Source organism: Thalassophryne amazonica, chromosome 19 (genome assembly GCF_902500255.1).
Source record: "Thalassophryne amazonica chromosome 19, fThaAma1.1, whole genome shotgun sequence".
NCBI lineage: Eukaryota > Metazoa > Chordata > Actinopteri > Batrachoidiformes > Batrachoididae > Thalassophryne > Thalassophryne amazonica.
In genome coordinates, this window is record NC_047121.1 from 52,777,180 (window position 1) to 52,795,866 (window position 18,687).

The 18,687-nt window shown below is 42.0% G+C and overlaps 1 protein-coding gene across 3 annotated transcripts in view; it reads left to right on the forward strand.

The window, feature by feature from the left end:
- dlgap2a (discs, large (Drosophila) homolog-associated protein 2a) overlaps window positions 1-18,687 on the forward strand; it is a 362,290-nt gene that overhangs the window by 94,630 nt on the left and 248,973 nt on the right. Inside the window, exon 1 of one of the 3 annotated variants that reach the window (XM_034195341.1) lies at window positions 5,820-6,067. The exons of the other annotated variants lie outside the window; for them this stretch is intronic. The gene's annotated coding sequence lies outside the window, so the exon portion shown is untranslated. Of the gene's footprint in view, window positions 1-5,819; window positions 6,068-18,687 lie in introns of those variants that run through there. 3 annotated transcript variants of the gene reach the window in all.

The window sequence follows — 18,687 nt, forward strand, 5'->3', positions numbered from 1 at the left end:
AAGTTGTCTTCAATGAGGATGTAAAACTATTGACGAGATACTCTATCTCACTTACAGAGTTTAGGTAGCTACTCTGCACTGTGTTGGTATATGGCATTAGAGAACATAAAGAAGGAATCATATCCTTAAACCTAGTTACAGCGCTTTCTGAAAGACTTCTAGTGTAATGAAACTTATTCCCCACTGCTGGGTAGTCCTAATGTTTAATAGACCACATTTAACTGTTTTAGTCTGTGGTGCAGTTGAAGGTGCTATATTATTTTTTCTTTTTGAATTTTTATGTTTAAATAGATTTTTGCTGGTTATTGGTGGTCTGGGAGCAGGCATCGTCTCTACGGGGATGGGGTAATGAGGGAATGGCAGGGGGAGAGAAGCTGCAGAGAGGTGTGTAAGACTACAACTCTGCTTCCTGGTCCCAACCCTGGATAGTCACGGTTTGGAGGATTTAAGAAAATTGGCCAGATTTCTAGAAATGAGAGCTGCTCCATCCAAAGTGGGATGGATGCCGTCTCTCCTAACAAGACCAGGTTTTCCCCAGAAGCTTTGCCAATTATCTATGAAGCCCACCTCATTTTTTGGACACCACTCAGACAGCCAGCAATTCAAGGAGAACATGCGGCTAAACATGTCACTCCCGGTCCGATTGGAGAGGGGCCCAGAGAAAACTACAGAGTCCGACATTGTTTTTGCAAAGTTACACACCGATTCAATGTTCATTTTAGTGACCTCCGATTGGCATAACCGGGTGTATTACTGCCGACGTGAATTACAATCTTACCAAATTTACGCTTAGCCTTAGCCAGCAGTTTCAAATTTCCTTCGATGTCGCCTGCTCTGGCCCCCGGAAGACAATTGACTATGGTTGCTGGTGTCGCTAACTTCACATTTCTCAAAACAGAGTCGCCAATAACCAGAGTTTGATCCTCGGCGGGTGTGTCGTCGAGTGGGGAAAAATGGTTAGAAATGTGAACGGGTTGGCGGTGTACACGGAGCTTCTGTTTAGAACTACGCTTCCTCCTCACAGTCACCCAGTAGGCCTGGTTTCCTGGCTGTTCGGGATCTGCCAGAGGGAAACTAACGGCGGCTAAGCTACCTTGGTCCGCACCAACTACAGGGGCCTGGCTAGCTGTAGAATTTTCCACGGTGCGGAGCCGAGTCTCCAATTCGCCCAGCCTGGCCTCCAAAGCTATGAATAAGCTACACTTATTACAAGTACCATTACTGCTAAAGGAGGCCGAGGAATAACTAAACATTTCACACCCAGAGCAGAAAAGTGCGGGAGAGACGGGAGAAGCCATCATGCTAAATCGGCTAAGAGCTAGTAGCTGCGCTAAGCTAGCGGATTCCTAAAAACACACAAAGTGAATAATGTGTAAATAATTTAGAGGTGATTCAGCAGAGGGAGTGCTTTAGTTAAGGCACGTGAAGACTACACTGTGAAACAAATTATCTAGGTAACTAGATCAATCTAACTGCACAGATTAAACAGCTAACAGATACAGCAAAACACCGCTGTGCTCTGGAACAGGAAGTGATACAATACCGCAGTGAGAGCCAACCACCAGAGGAACCGTTAATAGAGTGAAAACAAGAAATCATCAGAGTGATGTGCACATCAGAGACACACTGATGAACAGTTAACACACCCATGTGTATGTAATTTTATGGGTGGATATGAATGCATGTGCAAAGTGATGCGTAAAATGGCTGGAACAGTGGCTGCGTTAGCGTTGTTAGAGGACCTTGCAAATGGTGCAATGCGGCGTGAGCGAATATTCAGGGAACCCAAGGATTTACTTGCACTTGATGATAATTGGCTCATAAACTGATTTTGATTAACAAGGCCACTGTTACTGGAGTTGTGTGCAGAACTGCGGCCGTCCAGAGCGCAATATGGTGAGGAGCCAGGAGGTTGTCTGTGCCCACACAGGTGCTGACCACGCTGGGCTTCCTGGCAACAGGGGCATTTCAGTGGGAGCTGGCCGATTGGTCAGGAGTGTGCCAGTCATCCTTGAGCTGAGCCACCAGCTGTGTGGAATGCAGTCATCCAGGTACATCCCATTCCAACATTAACGCACAATGTGCAGTGAGAGCCACATGTTGCTATAAAAGCGCCGTCACATGATGAATTTGTTTTTGTTAATAGAAAACATTTTCATTCCATCAGTGTTCAAATCATGTGATGCGCAAATGCATCCAACGAACATCGTGACTTGGTGGCCTGATTCAGCGCATGACTCATTCATCCTGACTAACAGCGACTTTTAATTTATGCTGCTGTCATGAAATGAGTGACGTTTCTGTGATGCATTTTTTTATTATACTATTTTCTAACCCTAACCCCTTCCCCTTCTTCTAACCATAACATAACTATCTCACTTCCACTGACACCCCCCCCATCAACCCACATCTTGTGCCCTGTCTGGCAAGTATGTGACGAGTAAATAGTTTATTCGCATAACTGTTCTGAATTAAACCTGCACGGGCACATTTGGCCATATGCACATTCAAATATGTTTTCAGTTCTTCTTATTATTTTTTGTTTGTTTGTTTTTTGATGGTGAAACTAGAGCTTCTTAACTGGCCCCAGATTGTCTCCCTGTGTTCGGTATTTGGCAATAAACGTGTGCGTAGAGTTGTCATGTCACACTCTGTCAGCCACACCTCATTCTCTTTAACTCCAGTGTGTGCGCGCTGCTTCCGCTTCATGTTTATTCTGGTTGACAAGGTACCAAATAAAATGTCTCTGCTACATTTACTTCATTTACTCCACTTCATCTGTAGCTTATTCCTCGTTAAATTCCTTTTTGTTACTGTGATCATTTCGGACAGAGAGGGGAATCCCCAGGTCCCAGGGTCTATTTAAATACATTTGCATATTTAAATAGGGGCATGGACAGGGAGGAGTTTGGTACATCTGCATGTGTGCTCAATTCCACGTTCAGGTGGATGTACAATTGGAATGTACTTGGATCCATGTGTACGCAGTTTAATACATCTGAATATTTTTGTGCTTAACGCTAGTTTCTGGGTTTTGGTGAACACCATGTTTCAGTAGGAAATCCACACAGGTCTTTGTATAAGAGGCCCCTGGTGTTGTCAGGCATGTATACAACCATGTGGGGGCCACACAAACTGCTGAGTACCATTTTGAGTTGCTGTAATGGAATTTTGGCAAAATGGACAAACCTGCTGCTTCTTTTTTTTTTTTTTTTTTTTTTTTTTGCTTTGATTTTTGGGGTTTCCTTGAATTTAGGCCTCTGTAAGTTGACAATTTTCATTTTCAATCAATGTGGCATCCTTGCGTTCCTAACACATTACCCAGTCCATATCAGGAAAGATATCCAGCAGGATTTTTTTCCCCGTTGAAATCTGATGTGTTTTCAAAGTGTTCCTTTCATATTTTTTTTTATCAGTGTATTTTACGATAAAAGATAAAAATAGAGCTTTTTAATTAATATTCTAATAAATATCTGCCTGTTAGCCCCTCTGACAGTTTCAGCACCTTTTTTTTTTATTGGAAGCTAAGACGTCTTGTCCTTTTTTGTTTTTACATAAACAAGACATGAAGCCATGACACTGTTATGCGCACTTCCGCTGGATACATTTTTATTTATTTATTTATTTTCTGGTTGAACGTGGTTAGAATGCTGCCTGATCAGTTCTGCTGACCGACCCCGTAGATGTGGATTGACAGCTGTGTACTGCCTGCCACTGTTAATCATTGAAGGATTTGGGCGACAAGCGAGCAGCTCCGCCGGTCGACCTTGAGCCCTGCCGGTCGACCTTGAGCCCTGCCGGGGCTGAAGGACTGACAAAAAGCCTGGTCCCCTGTCACAGTGAGCGAGAGGCACTTCAGCCAGGCAGCCAATTACTCCATAACAGAGACTGAGAGACACATAGTATGTTCCATTACACTTGACATGCTTTGACTGTGCATGATCCCATTAGTGCATAAAATAAAAGCTCTACATATTTGACTTTTAACATGGAGTCTGGTTTAGTAATATTCTGTTTAGCACAAGATGATTGAGACAGGATAAGAAATGTGTGTGTGTGTGTGTATATATATATATATATATATATATAGATATATATATATATATATATAAAACACCATTAGTGATGGAAATCATCATGCTTTTTCTAATTAGTTTTATAATTCATTAGTAAGGCACCTTTATCACGGCGACACTGTGCGTGGAGCAAAATTGTCAATCGGGGTCAGATTTCATCCAAGAATGTGACACCAAGGTGTATAAAGAGGTCGTTAGGAGGCTTTTTATGTAGTGCAAACCATCAGAAATGTACAAAAAGATGTGGTTTGAAACAGTCTAATTCAGTAATGTAAAAAGAAAAGCAAAGTAAATTTTCACACAATTAGCCATTTCTTATATATTAGCATATGAATGGAAATTTGACCCTGAGTTCTGACCTTGATCATGTCCAAAATCAAATCTCTTCTTTCCAACAATAATCACACTGTATGTACCTGCCAGGTTTGATCAAAATTGGAGTGTTCTTTAGATACCTTCTTAACATTCCTTATCATGATTGCAATATTTATGTCTAGTATCCACGGCCACTGAAATATCCACAGTTTTGTACATACTTTTTGCTCTTTTTTTTCTATACAATCTTTTCTTTTTTTTTCTTTTTTTTTTTGCTTGTGCATACTTCTTTTTTTATATGTGATTTGAACACCTTTTTCATTCAGTTAAATTTTATGTAAATTTTCTTTTCTTCCAGACCGTTTAAGTCTGTGTTTGGTTTACTCGGGTTTATATTTGCACTGAAAGGCTGAAACTACCTTTCGTTGTACTAACTACGACAATAAAGAATCTGTATCTGAACAAAGGTGACAATAAGAATGTACACCCCCAACTGTGTCTCTAAAGATTCATGCCTCCAAATGATTATTTTTCTTGTATTTAATGTATACATTGGGGGGAGGGGCATTTTGATGTTTTTTCAAACTGTAATAATATTGTCTCTGGCATTCTTTGCCATTCTGGAGATTTTTGGGGGGGTAATTGTTTGTAAATGTCAAAAAATGCCTCGTTGTTTAAGTTAAAAACAAATTCCATAACCTGCAAATGGATCTCAAACAATACTGAATTCAAAATATGGGCTCATCAGAAGAGTTTTGGAGTGTTTTTTTTTTTCTCTGACAGACACACACCTCACACAGCAGTGATCCCACCACCTCCTCCATGGTACAAATAACAAAAAGCTTTCTGCAGGCCTTAACCTTCCAGTGTGTGGGCTTCCTCTGGCCCTCAAGCCACCAGTTGGCATTCTGAAGTCCCTTCAGCACCATGGAGAGCGCTTGGTCTAGTTTACTCTTTATGGCTGTTTTAGGAAATCAATGTTAAAAAAACACACTCTGCCCTCCTATAATTCATCTACATAGTGAGGTCCAACCGTTGGTCCCTGAGCCAGTAAAACCTCGGGTGTCCCCCCCATCAGTGAAGTTATGGGGAGGCCAACGTCCACTCAGGTCCAGTTCCACATTTTTGTTCTGTCTGTGCTGTTGGAACCAGCAGCAGCAAACTCCTCTTTTACCTCCATCTTTCTCGGTCTGTTTCCCTCTCGTTCCTCTCTCCTCCCTTACTCTCTCTCTTTGCCTCCATGTACTCCTCCCTCTCTCTCCCCCCTCCTCCTTCCCGCTCCTCTCTCTTTCTCCCCCTCCTCCCTCCCTCTCTCTCTCTCTCTGTTTGCCTCTTTTTCCTGTAGTTCCCCTCCCTCCCACTCCTCTCCCTCCTCCTTCCCGCTCCTCTCTCTCTCTCCCTCCCTCCCTCTCTCGGCTGTGCTCGGCTCTGCTGCAGTGGATGCTCCTCAGTGGAGGAGATCTGAGCATCTCACAGGCATTTTTCCAGCCTTTCTTTCCTTGCAGCTCTCGTTCTTTCTGCTGCCCTTCCGTCCGCCGTCGGGGCTTCTGGATAAATGTGATGGAAAAGTGAGGAGAGAAACCTCGAGCTCAGGAAGTCTTTAATCGCACAGCTCTGCCATCGTCTGCTGTCTCCGGGTGAATCCCCTGCCTCTCGATGCCTCCTGCGGCTTTCGGGTAAGTTTGTTTCTTGGGAGGTTTGACCTTTTGCTGTCCCAACGTGACCTTTTTCCCTGAGGGAGCTGGTGATCTGCAGAAGTTGTGTGGGACTGACATGTGACACACAGTGTTACCTGTTTGTGTTTCTGTCTGAGCTTCCATCATATTTGGCAGAGAGCTCTGTGATGAAGTCCGTGCTGCTGCTGCGTGGACTCTGAAGGCAGGTTTGGCTGTTTCTGGCACTCTAATCCGCACTGTGGAGTGTTGGTGGCTTTATTTATGTCTGTTTGAGTCACGCTTTGTGGGCATTGGCCTACAAAACAAGTTCAGCGTTCTCATGTTTTTGCCAAACCATGCACGTGCAGTGCACAGCTGATGATGAGCAGTGGTGTGAAGTGTCCGTGTGAGTGTGCATGTGGCGCTGCGTGGGCAGCAGTATGCGTCTCATGTAAACTGTCATGCAGAGGTGAGCTCTGCATGGCCAGCAGCTTCTTTTCTCAATGAAGCGCAAGAAAAATGGTTCACGGCAGCTCGGGATCAGATGTCCTTCTGGAAAACACCCGTTGACATCACCGTGTCTTCGTCAGGTGTTCTGCTGTGGGCGGTGACTCTGTGACGATTTACTACCCGTGTTCCCAAGGTGTCTCCTCTGCTGTAGCACCGAGGAGCTGCAGATGCTCAGGACGCTCACATCCACCACCGCACTGCAGACTGAGTCTGTGCTCACAAAGCTGCAGCTAAAGACCACTGTACTTATCGATTAAGCTGATGATTATTGTGTGGAGTAATTGTTTAGCACGTGGACTGACATCTGTAAACCTGCAGGTTTTTATTAGAAATGCTCAAAACCCGCAGACTGTTGGACCTTCATGCACATAAGGTGCCATAAACTGCTCATGGTGGTCTGTCTGAGGCCTTAGTATATTACACACTGGGGTGAAGTCTGGATAGAAGGCAATATTACAGATCTCAAACCAAATAACTATTTGACAAACATATCGGCAAGCATTTGGTGGACTTTCATGTTGCAATGAGCATCGAATTGATGAAAATATAATTAGAGGTGTCTGGTGGGACAGACAGGATGTCAACCTCTGTATTGTTTCTCAGTATCAGATAACGATACACATCGTTGGACCTCTGATACTCGATACACATCACGATATTCCTACATTTATGTGCTTGACACTGCTTATAGAAATTTTATTTAAATGCATGCATAAATTGTTTGTGGTGTTGCTATTTTGTGTTTTAGTCATACTGCTTAATGTGCTTTCTGTTAGGATTTTCTTTACCCAATCCCAAATTGACATCACAGTCGACATGCCTGTTTGATAAAATTACCAACCTCCAGACCCTTAATTATTTTCCTATTTATGGCTTTCTTAAACCTAAAGCTATGGACTGGACTGCGACTGTTGGTGAGTAGTTGGAGACACAAATTTGCGAGAAAACGCGTGAATTAGCAACAATTTTGATCATTTCAGAAAAGTTCTGTATTGGCCATATGATAATTGTGAATCCGGCGTTCCCCTCTGGGACCTGTTTTCAACAAGTAGTATTTTTGTGGCTCTGAAAATGCTGGCTCCATGGGGACGAAACGCCAGTACAATACAAAACTTTTGCAGATACGCATGAACCCACCTCCATGTGGCCCAGGGGTCCCAGCTATTTCATGCCTGTCTGGCATGTGGAATGTCAGATTGTCATTTCTGTCTCCAATCAGTAACAATTTAGTTTCATAGGTTGCCAACCCATCACAAAGTTGTCTCACATTTTATACACTTTTCTGAGTCATGGACACTAAATTGACAAGGGTTCAAGATGGCCATGGTGACTCTGTGACTGTTTTGAGGGAAAACTTGCTCAAAATTCTAGCGTCATGAGAGCGAGGCCCTAGGACTTATGCAAGGAAATTGAGAACTCGTGCAAACATTTCGAGACATTTTGGGAACTCCAACACAAATGCCGCTTACAGTTTGTCACCAACATTTACAGCCTAGTGAGATATTACCTTAACTGACCTCATTTTAAAGGTAGAACTCCAAACAGACCCAGTTATGCCCGAGCATAGATAATGCCTATAAATAGATAATGCTTCACATCCCACTACATTTGTGCAAAAAAGTTGAATTGAGTGAATATATATATTCTAGTTTTACTACAATTATACACAGAGTAATATTGATTAAACCATTCAGTTATTAAAATATATTTTATTCTTATTAATATGTGCTTAATGTCTTCAAAAGTTTACTCTAAGGGTATGGGTGAGATTCCATCTCCTTGCCCCTCTGCCTGCGCTCCTGCATAGTCTGTGTGAGCAGGATAAAAACGTCCCAAGAACAACTCCTGTATTTATGTGGAAAGTGCTACCTGATAAATGGGTACGAAGGTACTATCACATTCATCATCTGTCAGAAACAGACTTTGTGTGTATTTGGGAGAAAGCAAAGTGTAAATTTGTTTTAAAATTCATGCACCCACACAGATGATACACCATGTTGATAATGATCTGTTTTCAATTTAAAGTGCTCTGTGCTGCTTCACGTTTTGTCTCAGTTAATGTAAAGAACCTTTTTAAAATAGTCATACATTTAGCATTTTACCTTTGCTTTCTTCTGTTTAGGTGACACCACTCTACCCAAACACCAGTACAAGTGGGTTATCAGTGAGGGTCTCTTTACCGTTACTTTAAGTAAAGTCTATGTTGTCCACTAGCTCCTTGTGGTCTGTGTGTCCAAGAGTCCATCAGCAAGACATTACAACCCCAGGTTGCCAAAGCCCAGCTATAATGAGCTGCTAAAAGCATGACATCAGTCTGCAAAACCCCTCAGAAGATGATTCTGCATGTACTTGGACTGGAAGTGGTAGAGCACTTGCGCAGGACTATTTTCTTCGTCCTGCCCGCCCCACTCCTGCTGAATTTCGGACCATTACTGCACACAAGTGCAATGTCTGTGTTGCCTTTCATAATGAACTCATTCAGGGCATTAAACATGTAATGCATTGCTCTAAAACCCATTTTCAATAAGAAACCCAGCTAGCACAACACTCCACTGGGAGTGCGCACCACCGCTTGTTGTCAGTTCTTGAAGTGCCTGCCACGGTCAAAGTTCAACCCAGTCCAACTTTCACCACTGTGCACTGTAACGTAGTTCATGTATCCAACAGAAACGTGGCATCAGGCCAAAACTCGGAAGACTATAGAGTACAGAAATGTGTATACATGGCAGTTTTCTGAAGAAAATCCTTCCTCAAGATTAATTTTATTACTGTACATTTTGAAGTTAAGAAAAAATTCTTACAGATTATTGTCATTATAACAAGTACAATGAAAAGTCAGGTGCAGCCTTTTCAGTGCAAATGTAAACCACATGCAGACTTAAAAGGTCTTAAAAGACTTAAAACACTGGTCTCCAAGCTATTCTAGAAAGGGTCGAGAGGGTGCAGGTTTTCTTTGCAGCGTCTGACTTCAGCAGGTAATTTCACTGATTAACATCACCTTGAGCAGGTGAGATGAGTTCATCAGTGAAATCACCTGCTGAAGTTAGTGGCTGCAAAGAAAACCTGCACCCTCTCGACCCTTTCTGGAATAGTTTTGACACCAATGACTTAAAAAAAAACACAAATGTAACGGAAAGAAAAAGTTATGTTCAGAGCGCAAGTTAAGAAAAAAGTAATAAGGATGTAGCAAAATGATATACAAAATAAATGAGAAAAGTATGTGCAGAACCTGTGGATATTACACGTATGACAGTGGATATTTCACTGGCAGTGCATATTGCACATTTACAGATATTTCACTCATTCCCAGGGTGTCATGTGACCTGGCTGTTTGGTTCCATTCAGTGCTCTAAAAGCAGTTGTGTAGAAACTGTTTTTCAGTCTGTTTGTTCTTGTTTTAATGGTCCTGTAACATCTGCCTGATGGCAGCAGCTCAAACAGAGAGTGTCCAGGGTGGGAGGAATTCTTGAGGATGGTGTTGGCTCTCCTGAGACAGTCAGAGCAATGACAGTCCCCCAGTGTGGGTATACGGCACCCAGTGATCTTCTCTGGAGCTCTTTCCTGTTTGCCCCATGCAGCTGGTAAACCACGTCCAGAGGCAGTATGTGCTCTTCATGGTAGAGCGGGAGAAAGACACCAGACATCTCTGGTTGATGTTATTTTTCCTGAGGATTATTAGAAAGTGGAGTCTTTGCTGTGCCTTCTTTACCAAGTGTGTGGTGCTCCTGTCCCAGGTCAGTTTCTTCACTATGTGGACACCCACTCAGAAGTCCCTGACCCTTTCCACACAGGTCCCCCCAGTGATAACGGGCTGAATGTCTGTTTGGTTTTTTCTGAAGTCTGATTCGCTTCTTGGTTTTGGATGTGCTCAGGAGCAGATTATTTTCTCTGCATCACACTGTCAGCTGTTCCACCTCATCCCGGTAGGTGGACTCATCTCCTCCAGTGATACAGCTGACCACTGTGGTGTCATCCACATACTTAATGAAGGTGTTGCTGGTGTGGACGGGGTGCAGTCAGAGGTGTAGAGGGTGAACAGCAGTGGGCTCAGCACGCAGCCTTGAGGGGCACCGGTGCTGAGTGAGAGAGCTGTGGATATGTGGGGGCCAATCCTGACTCTCTATGAGCTATCTGACAGAAAGTCCTTAATCCAAAGACGTGGAATGAGGTAGACCGAGGTTCAGCAGGAAAAAAGACACAGTAAATAAATATCAGTGTTTATTATAACCACAACAGGAGATGATGTAACAATGACTGCAGTGTGTCTGTTAATTAGGATTTCTCAATGTGACATAAATCAATCAATCAATCAATCAATTTTTTATATAGCGCCAAATCACAACAAACAGTTGCCCCAAGGCGCTTTATATTGTAAGGCAAGGCCATACAATAATTATGTAAAACCCCAACGGTCAAACGACCCCCTGTGAGCAAGCACTTGGCTACAGTGGGAAGGAAAAACTCCCTTTTAACAGGAAGAAACCTCCAGCAGAACCAGGCTCAGGGAGGGGCAGTCTTCTGCTAGGACTGGTTGGGGCTGAGGGAGAGAACCAGGAAAAAGACATGCTGTGGAGGTGAGCAGAGATCGATCACTAATGATTAAATGCAGAGTGGTGTATACAGAGCAAAAAGAGAAAAACAGTGCATCATGGGAACCCCCCAGCAGTCTACGTCTATAGCAGCATAACTAAGGGATGGTTCAGGGTCACCTGATCCAGCCCTAACTATAAGCTTTAGCAAAAAGGAAAGTTTTAAGCCTAATCTTAAAAGTAGAGAGGGTGTCTGTCTCCCTGATCTGAATTGGGAGCTGGTTCCACAGGAGAGGAGCCTGAAAGCTGAAGGCTCTGCCTCCCATTCTACTCTTACAAACCCTAGGAACTACAAGTAAGCCTGCAGTCTGAGAGCGAAGCGCTATATTGGGGTGATATGGTACTACGAGGTCCCTAAGATAAGATGGGACCTGATTATTCAAAACCTTATAAGTAAGAAGAATAATTTTAAATTCTATTCTAGAATTAACAGGAAGCCAATGAAGAGAGGCCAATATGGGTGAGATATGCTCTCTCCTTCTAATCCCCGTTAGTACTCTAGCTGCAGCATTTTGAATTAACTGAAGGCTTTTTAGGGAACTTTTAGGACAACCTGATAATAATGAATTACAATAGTCCAGCCTAGAGGAAATAAATGCATGAATTAGTTTTTCAGCATCACTCTGAGACAAGACCTTTCTGATTTTAGAGATATTGCGTAAATGCAAAAAAGCAGTCCTACATATTTGTTTAATATGCGCTTTGAATGACATATCCTGATCGAAAATGACTCCAAGATTTCTCACAGTATTACTAGAGGTCAGGGTAATGCCATCCAGAGTAAGGATCTGGTTAGACACCATGTTTCTAAGATTTGTGGGGCCAAGTACAATAACTTCAGTTTTATCTGAGTTTAAAAGCAGGAAATTAGAGGTCATCCATGTCTTTATGTCTGTAAGACAATCCTGCAGTTTAGCTAATTGGTGTGTGTCCTCTGGCTTCATGGATAGATAAAGCTGGGTATCATCTGCGTAACAATGAAAATTTAAGCAATACCGTCTAATAATACTGCCTAAGGGAAGCATGTATAAAGTGAATAAAATTGGTCCTAGCACAGAACCTTGTGGAACTCCATAATTAACTTTAGTCTGTGAAGAAGATTCCCCATTTACATGAACAAATTGTAATCTATTAGACAAATATGATTCAAACCACCGCAGCGCAGTGCCTTTAATACCTATGGCATGCTCTAATCTCTGTAATAAAATTTTATGGTCAGCAGTATCAAAAGCAGCACTGAGGTCTAACAGAACAAGCACAGAGATGAGTCCATTGTCCGAGGCCATAAGAAGATCATTTGTAACCTTCACTAATGCTGTTTCTGTACTATGATGAATTCTAAAACCTGACTGAAACTCTTCAAATAGACCATTCCTCTGCAAATGATCAGTTAGCTGTTTTACAACTACCCTTTCAAGAATTTTTGAGAGAAAAGGAAGGTTGGAGATTGGCCTATAATTAGCTAAGATAGCTGGGTCAAGTGATGGCTTTTTAAGTAGTGGTTTAATTACTGCCACCTTAAAAGCCTGTGGTACATAGCCAACTAATAAAGATAGATTGATCATATTTAAGATCGAAGCATTAAATAATGGTAGGGCTTCCTTGAGCAGCCTGGTAGGAATGGGGTCTAATAAACATGTTGATGGTTTGGATGAAGTAACTAATGAAAACAACTCAGACAGAACAATCGGAGAGAAAGAGTCCAACCAAACACCGGCATCACTGAAAGCAGCCAAAGACAACGATACGTCTTTGGGATGGTTATGAGTAATTTTTTCTCTAATAGTTCAAATTTTGTTAGCAAAGAAAGTCATGAAGTCATTACTAGTTAAAGTTAATGGAATACTCAGCTCAATAGAGCTCTGACTCTTTGTCAGCCTGGCTACAGTGCTGAAAAGAAACCTGGGGTTGTTCTTATTTTCTTCAATTAGTGATGAGTAGAAAGATGTCCTAGCTTTACGGAGGGCTTTTTTATTGAGCAACAGACTCTTTTTCCAGGCTAAGTGAAGAGCTTCTAAATTAGTGAGACGCCATTTCCTCTCCAACTTACGGGTTATCTGCTTTAAGCTACGAGTTTGTGAGTTATACCACGGAGTCAGGCACTTCTGATTTAAAGCTCTCTTTTTCAGAGGAGCTACAGCATCCATAGTTGTCTTCAATGAGGATGTAAAACTACTGACGAGATACTCTATCTCACTTACAGAGTTTAGGTAGCTACTCTGCACTGTGTTGGTATATGGCATTAGAGAACATAAAGAAGGAATCATATCCTTAAACCTAGTTACAGCGCTTTCTGAAAGACTTCTAGTGTAATGAAACTTATTCCCCACTGCTGGGTAGTCCATCAGAGTAAATGTAAATGTTATTAAGAAATGATCAGACAGAAGGGAGTTTTCAGGGATTACTGTTAAGTCTTCTATTTCCATACCATAAGTCAGAACAAGATCTAAGATATGATTAAAGTGGTGGGTGGACTCATTTACTTTTGAGCAAAGCCAATAGAGTCTAATAATAGATTAAATGCAGTGTTGAGGCTGTCATTCTCAGCATCTGTGTGGATGTTAAAATCGCCCACTATAATTATCTTATCTGAGCTAAGCACTAAGTCAGACAAAAGGTCTGAAAATTCACAGAGAAACTCACAGTAACGACCAGGTGGACGATAGACAATAACAAATAAAACTGGTTTTTGGGACTTCCAATTTGGATGGACAAGACTAAGAGTCAAGCTTTCAAATGAATTAAAGCTCTGTCTGGGTTTTGATTAATTAATAAGCTGGAATGGAAGATTGCTGCTAATCCTCCGCCCCGGCCCGTGCTACGAGCATTCTGACAGTTAGTGTGACTCGGGGGTGTTGACTCATTTAAACTAACATATTCATCCTGCTGTAACCAGGTTTCTGTAAGGCAGAATAAATCAATATGTTGATCAATTATTATATCATTTACCAACAGGGACTTAGAAGAGAGAGACCTAATGTTTAATAGACCACATTTAACTGTTTTAGTCTGTGGTGCAGTTGAAGGTGCTATATTATTTTTTCTTTTTGAATTTTTATGTTTAAATAGATTTTTGCTGGTTATTGGTGGTCTGGGAGCAGACACCGTCTCTACGGGGATGGGGTAATGAGGGGATGGCAGGGGGAGAGAAGCTGCAGAGAGGTGTGTAAGACTACAACTCTGCTTCCTGGTCCCAACCCTGGATAGTCACGGTTTGGAGGATTTAAGAAAATTGGCCAGATTTCTAGAAATGAGAGCTGCTCCATCCAAAGTGGGATGGATGCCGTCTCTCCTAACAAGACCAGGTTTTCCCCAGAAGCTTTGCCAATTATCTATGAAGCCCACCTCATTTTTTGGACACCACTCAGACAGCCAGCAATTCAAGGAGAACATGCGGCTAAACATGTCACTCCCGGTCCGATTGGGGAGGGGCCCAGAGAAAACTACAGAGTCCGACATTGTTTTTGCAAAGTTACACACCGATTTAATGTTAATTTTAGTGACCTCCGATTGGCGTAACTGGGTGTCATTACTGCCGACTTGAATTACAATCTTACCAAATTTACGCTTAGCCTTAGCCAGCAGTTTCAAATTTCCTTCAATGTCGCCTGCTCTGGCCCCCGGAAGACAATTGATTATGGTTGCTGGTGTCGCTAACTTCACATTTCTCAAAACAGAGTCGCCAATAACCAGAGTTTGATTCTCGGCGGGTGTGTCGCTGAGTGGGGAAAAACGATTAGAAATGTGAATGGGTTGGCGGTGTACACGGGGCTTCTGTTTAGAACTACGCTTCCTCCTCACAGTCACCCAGTCGGCCTGCTTTCCCGGCTGCTCGGGATCTGCCAGGGGGTAACTAACGGCGGCTAAGCTACCTTGGTCCGCACCGACTACAGGGGCCTGGCTAGCTGTAGAATTTTCCACGGTGCGGAGCCGAGTCTCCAATTCGCCCAGCCTGGCCTCCAAAGCTATGAATAAGCTACACTTATTACAAGTACCATTACTGCTAAAGGAGGCCGAGGAATAACTAAACATTTCACACCCAGAGCAGAAAAGTGCGGGAGAGACAGGAGAAGCCGCCATGCTAAACCGGCTAAGAGCTAGTAGCTACGCTAAGCTAGCGGATTCCTAAAAACACGCAAAGTGAATAATGTGTAAATAATTTAGAGGTGATTCAGCAGAAGGAGTGCTTTAGTTAAGGCACGTAAAGATCACACTGGGAAACAAATTGTAATCTGGATAACTAGATCAATCTAACTGCGCAGATTAAACAGCTAACATACAGAAAAACACCGCTGTGCTCCGGAACAGGAAGTGATACAATACCGCAGTGAGAGCCAACCACGAGTAGAGGCAAGCAGTCCAGAGGCAAGTAAACATCATATCATTTTTTAATTTAATCATTTCAACATTTAATTATATCCTTGTTCAGTTAGTGATTGATTTAATGTTGTAATCAGTACAGAGTAATTACTAGAATATCAATCAATCAATCAATTTTTTTTTTATATAGCGCCAAATCACAACAAACAGTCGCCCCAAGGCGCTTTATATCGTAAGGCAAGGCCATACAATAATTATGTAAAACCCCAACGGTCAAAACGACCCCCTGTGAGCAAGCACTTGGCTACAGCGGGAAGGAAAAACTCCCTTTTAACAGGAAGAAACCTCCAGCAGAACCAGGCTCAGGGAGGGGCAGTCTTCTGCTGGGACTGGTTGGGGCTGAGGGAGAGAACCAGGAAAAAGACATGCTGTGGAGGGGAGCAGAGATCGATCACTAATGATTAAATGCAGAGTGGTGCATACAGAGCAAAAAGAGAAAGAAACAGTGCATCATGGGAACCCCCCAGCAGTCTACGTCTATAGCAGCATAACTAAGGGATGGTTCAGGGTCACCTGATCCAGCCCTAACTATAAGCTTTAGCAAAAAGGAAAGTTTTAAGCCTAATCTTAAAAGTAGAGAGGGTGTCTGTCTCCCTGATCTGAATTGGGAGCTGGTTCCACAGGAGAGGAGCCTGAAAGCTGAAGGCTCTGCCTCCCATTCTACTCTTACAAACCCTAGGAACTACAAGTAAGCCTGCAGTCTGAGAGCGAAGCGCTCTATTGGGGTGATATGGTACTACGAGGTCCCTAAGATAAGATGGGACCTGATTATTCAAAACCTTATAAGTAAGAAGAAGAATTTTAAATTCTATTCTAGAATTAACAGGAAGCCAATGATAGAGGCCAATATGGGTTGAGATATGCTCTCTCCTTCTAGTCCCCGTCAGTACTCTAGCTGCAGCATTTTGAATTAACTGAAGGCTTTTTAGGGAACTTTTAGGACAACCTGATAATAATGAATTACAAATAGTCCAGCCTAGAGGAAATAAATGCATGAATTAGTTTTTCAAGCATCACTCTGAGACAAGACCTTTCTGATTTTAGAGATATTGCGTAAATGCAAAAAAGCAGTCCTACATATTTGTTTAATATGCGCTTTGAATGACATATCCTGATCAAAAATGACTCCAAGATTTCTCACAGTATTACTAGAGGTCAGGGTAATGCCATCCAGAGTAAGGATCTGGTTAGACACCATGTTTCTAAGATTTGTGGGGCCAAGTACAATAACTTCAGGTTTATCTGAGTTTAAAAGCAGGAAATTAGAGGTCATCCATGTCTTTATGTCTGTAAGACAATCCTGCAGTTTAGCTACTTGGTGTGTGTCCTCTGGCTTCATGGATAGATAAAGCTGGTATCAGCTGCGTAACAATGAAAATTTAAGCAATACCGTCTAATAATACTGCCTAAGGGAAGCATGTATAAGTGAATAAAATTGGTCCTAGCACAGAACCTTGTGGAACTCCATAATTAACTTTAGTCTGTGAAGACGATTCCCCATTTACATGAACAAATTGTAATCTATTAGACAAATATGATTCAAACCACCGCAGCGCAGTGCCTTTAATACCTATGGCATGCTCTAATCTCTGTAATAAAATTTTATGGTCAACAGTATCAAAAGCAGCACTGAGGTCTAACAGAACAAGCACAGAGATGAGTCCACTGTCCAAGGCCATAAGAAGATCATTTGTAACCTTCACTAATGCTGTTTCTGTACTATGATGAATTCTAAAACCTGACTGAAACTCTTCAAATAGACCATTCCTCTGCAGATGATCAGTTAGCTGTTTTACAACTACCCTTTCAAGAATTTTTGAGAGAAAAGGAAGGTTGGAGATTGGCCTATAATTAGCTAAGATAGCTGGGTCAAGTGATGGCTTTTTAAGTAATGGTTTAATTACTGCCACCTTAAAAGCCTGTGGTACATAGCCAACTAATAAAGATAGATTGATCATATTTAAGATCGAAGCATTAAATAATGGTAGGGCTTCCTTGAGCACCCTGGTAGGAATGGGGTCTAATAAACATGTTGATGGTTTGGATGAAGTAACTAATGAAAATAACTCAGACAGAACAATCGGAGAGAAAGAGTCTAACCAAATACCGGCATCACTGAAAGTAGCCAAAGATAACGATACGTCTTTGGGATGGTTATGAGTAATTTTTTCTCTAATAGTTAAAATTTTGTTAGCAAAGAAAGTCATGAAGTCATTAAGTCATATGAATCTGACTATGAATTCTAGTGATTGTGAATGCTTTGTAATTCTTGTCCTGGTGCAAGTGTCTTACTGACTAGAATTTGACTCCATGGACATGTTTAATGAGTCATTCATTTAATGTTAAAATATAAAAGGAAACAGTTTTTTCAAATAATAAAATAGCCTTTGTTTGATTTTGAAGTGTAGCAGCAGGTGTTGGTTTTCAGAGTTGTCAGGTGAGCTGGACCCTCAGGACACTTAACCAGATGGTCTCCTCCACAACTTCAACCTCTTGGTGGAGTTTTTGGAGACACTTTCTTCATATTATGAAAAGCAGAGATGTTCTATTCTTCCTTCTGGACTTCAGGTTTTGGTGTTCAGCTACATCACTGGATGTTTCTGAAGTGCATCTGAATTCACAAGGTTCTCTGCACAGCAAATGTTGAAATGTTACTGATGTGGGACAAGTGAAGAAAGATATTTTTTAAAATATAAAGAAACATGAAACAGTGCTGTGCTATTTTCTTTAAGGTCTGAGTACTAGATAGTTAAAAAAAAAACCAAGTTATTTAAAGTTGAGACTTTTATTGCAGTCAGAGGAGAAACATTTAAAAATGTGTAGCTTTATTTGGTAAAAAAAATAAAAATAGATTGAACAATTTACAAATATAAAACCTTCACTCAGCTCGACAGTGATTGATTCTCTCTTTGCAGCCGGTCAGAGAGACAGAGACAGACTGCAGCCAGCTCTAACCGGCTGCAGTCTGTCTCTGTCTCTCTCTCTGTCTCTCTCTCTGTCTCTCTCTCTGACCGGCTGCTGTCTGTCTCTGTCTCTGACCGGCTGCTGTCTGTCTCTCTCTCTCTCTCTCTCTCTCTCTCTCTCTGACCGGCTGCTGTCTGTCTCTCTCTCTCTCTCTCTCTCTCTCTCTGACCGGCTGCAGTCTGTCTCTGTCTCTCTCTC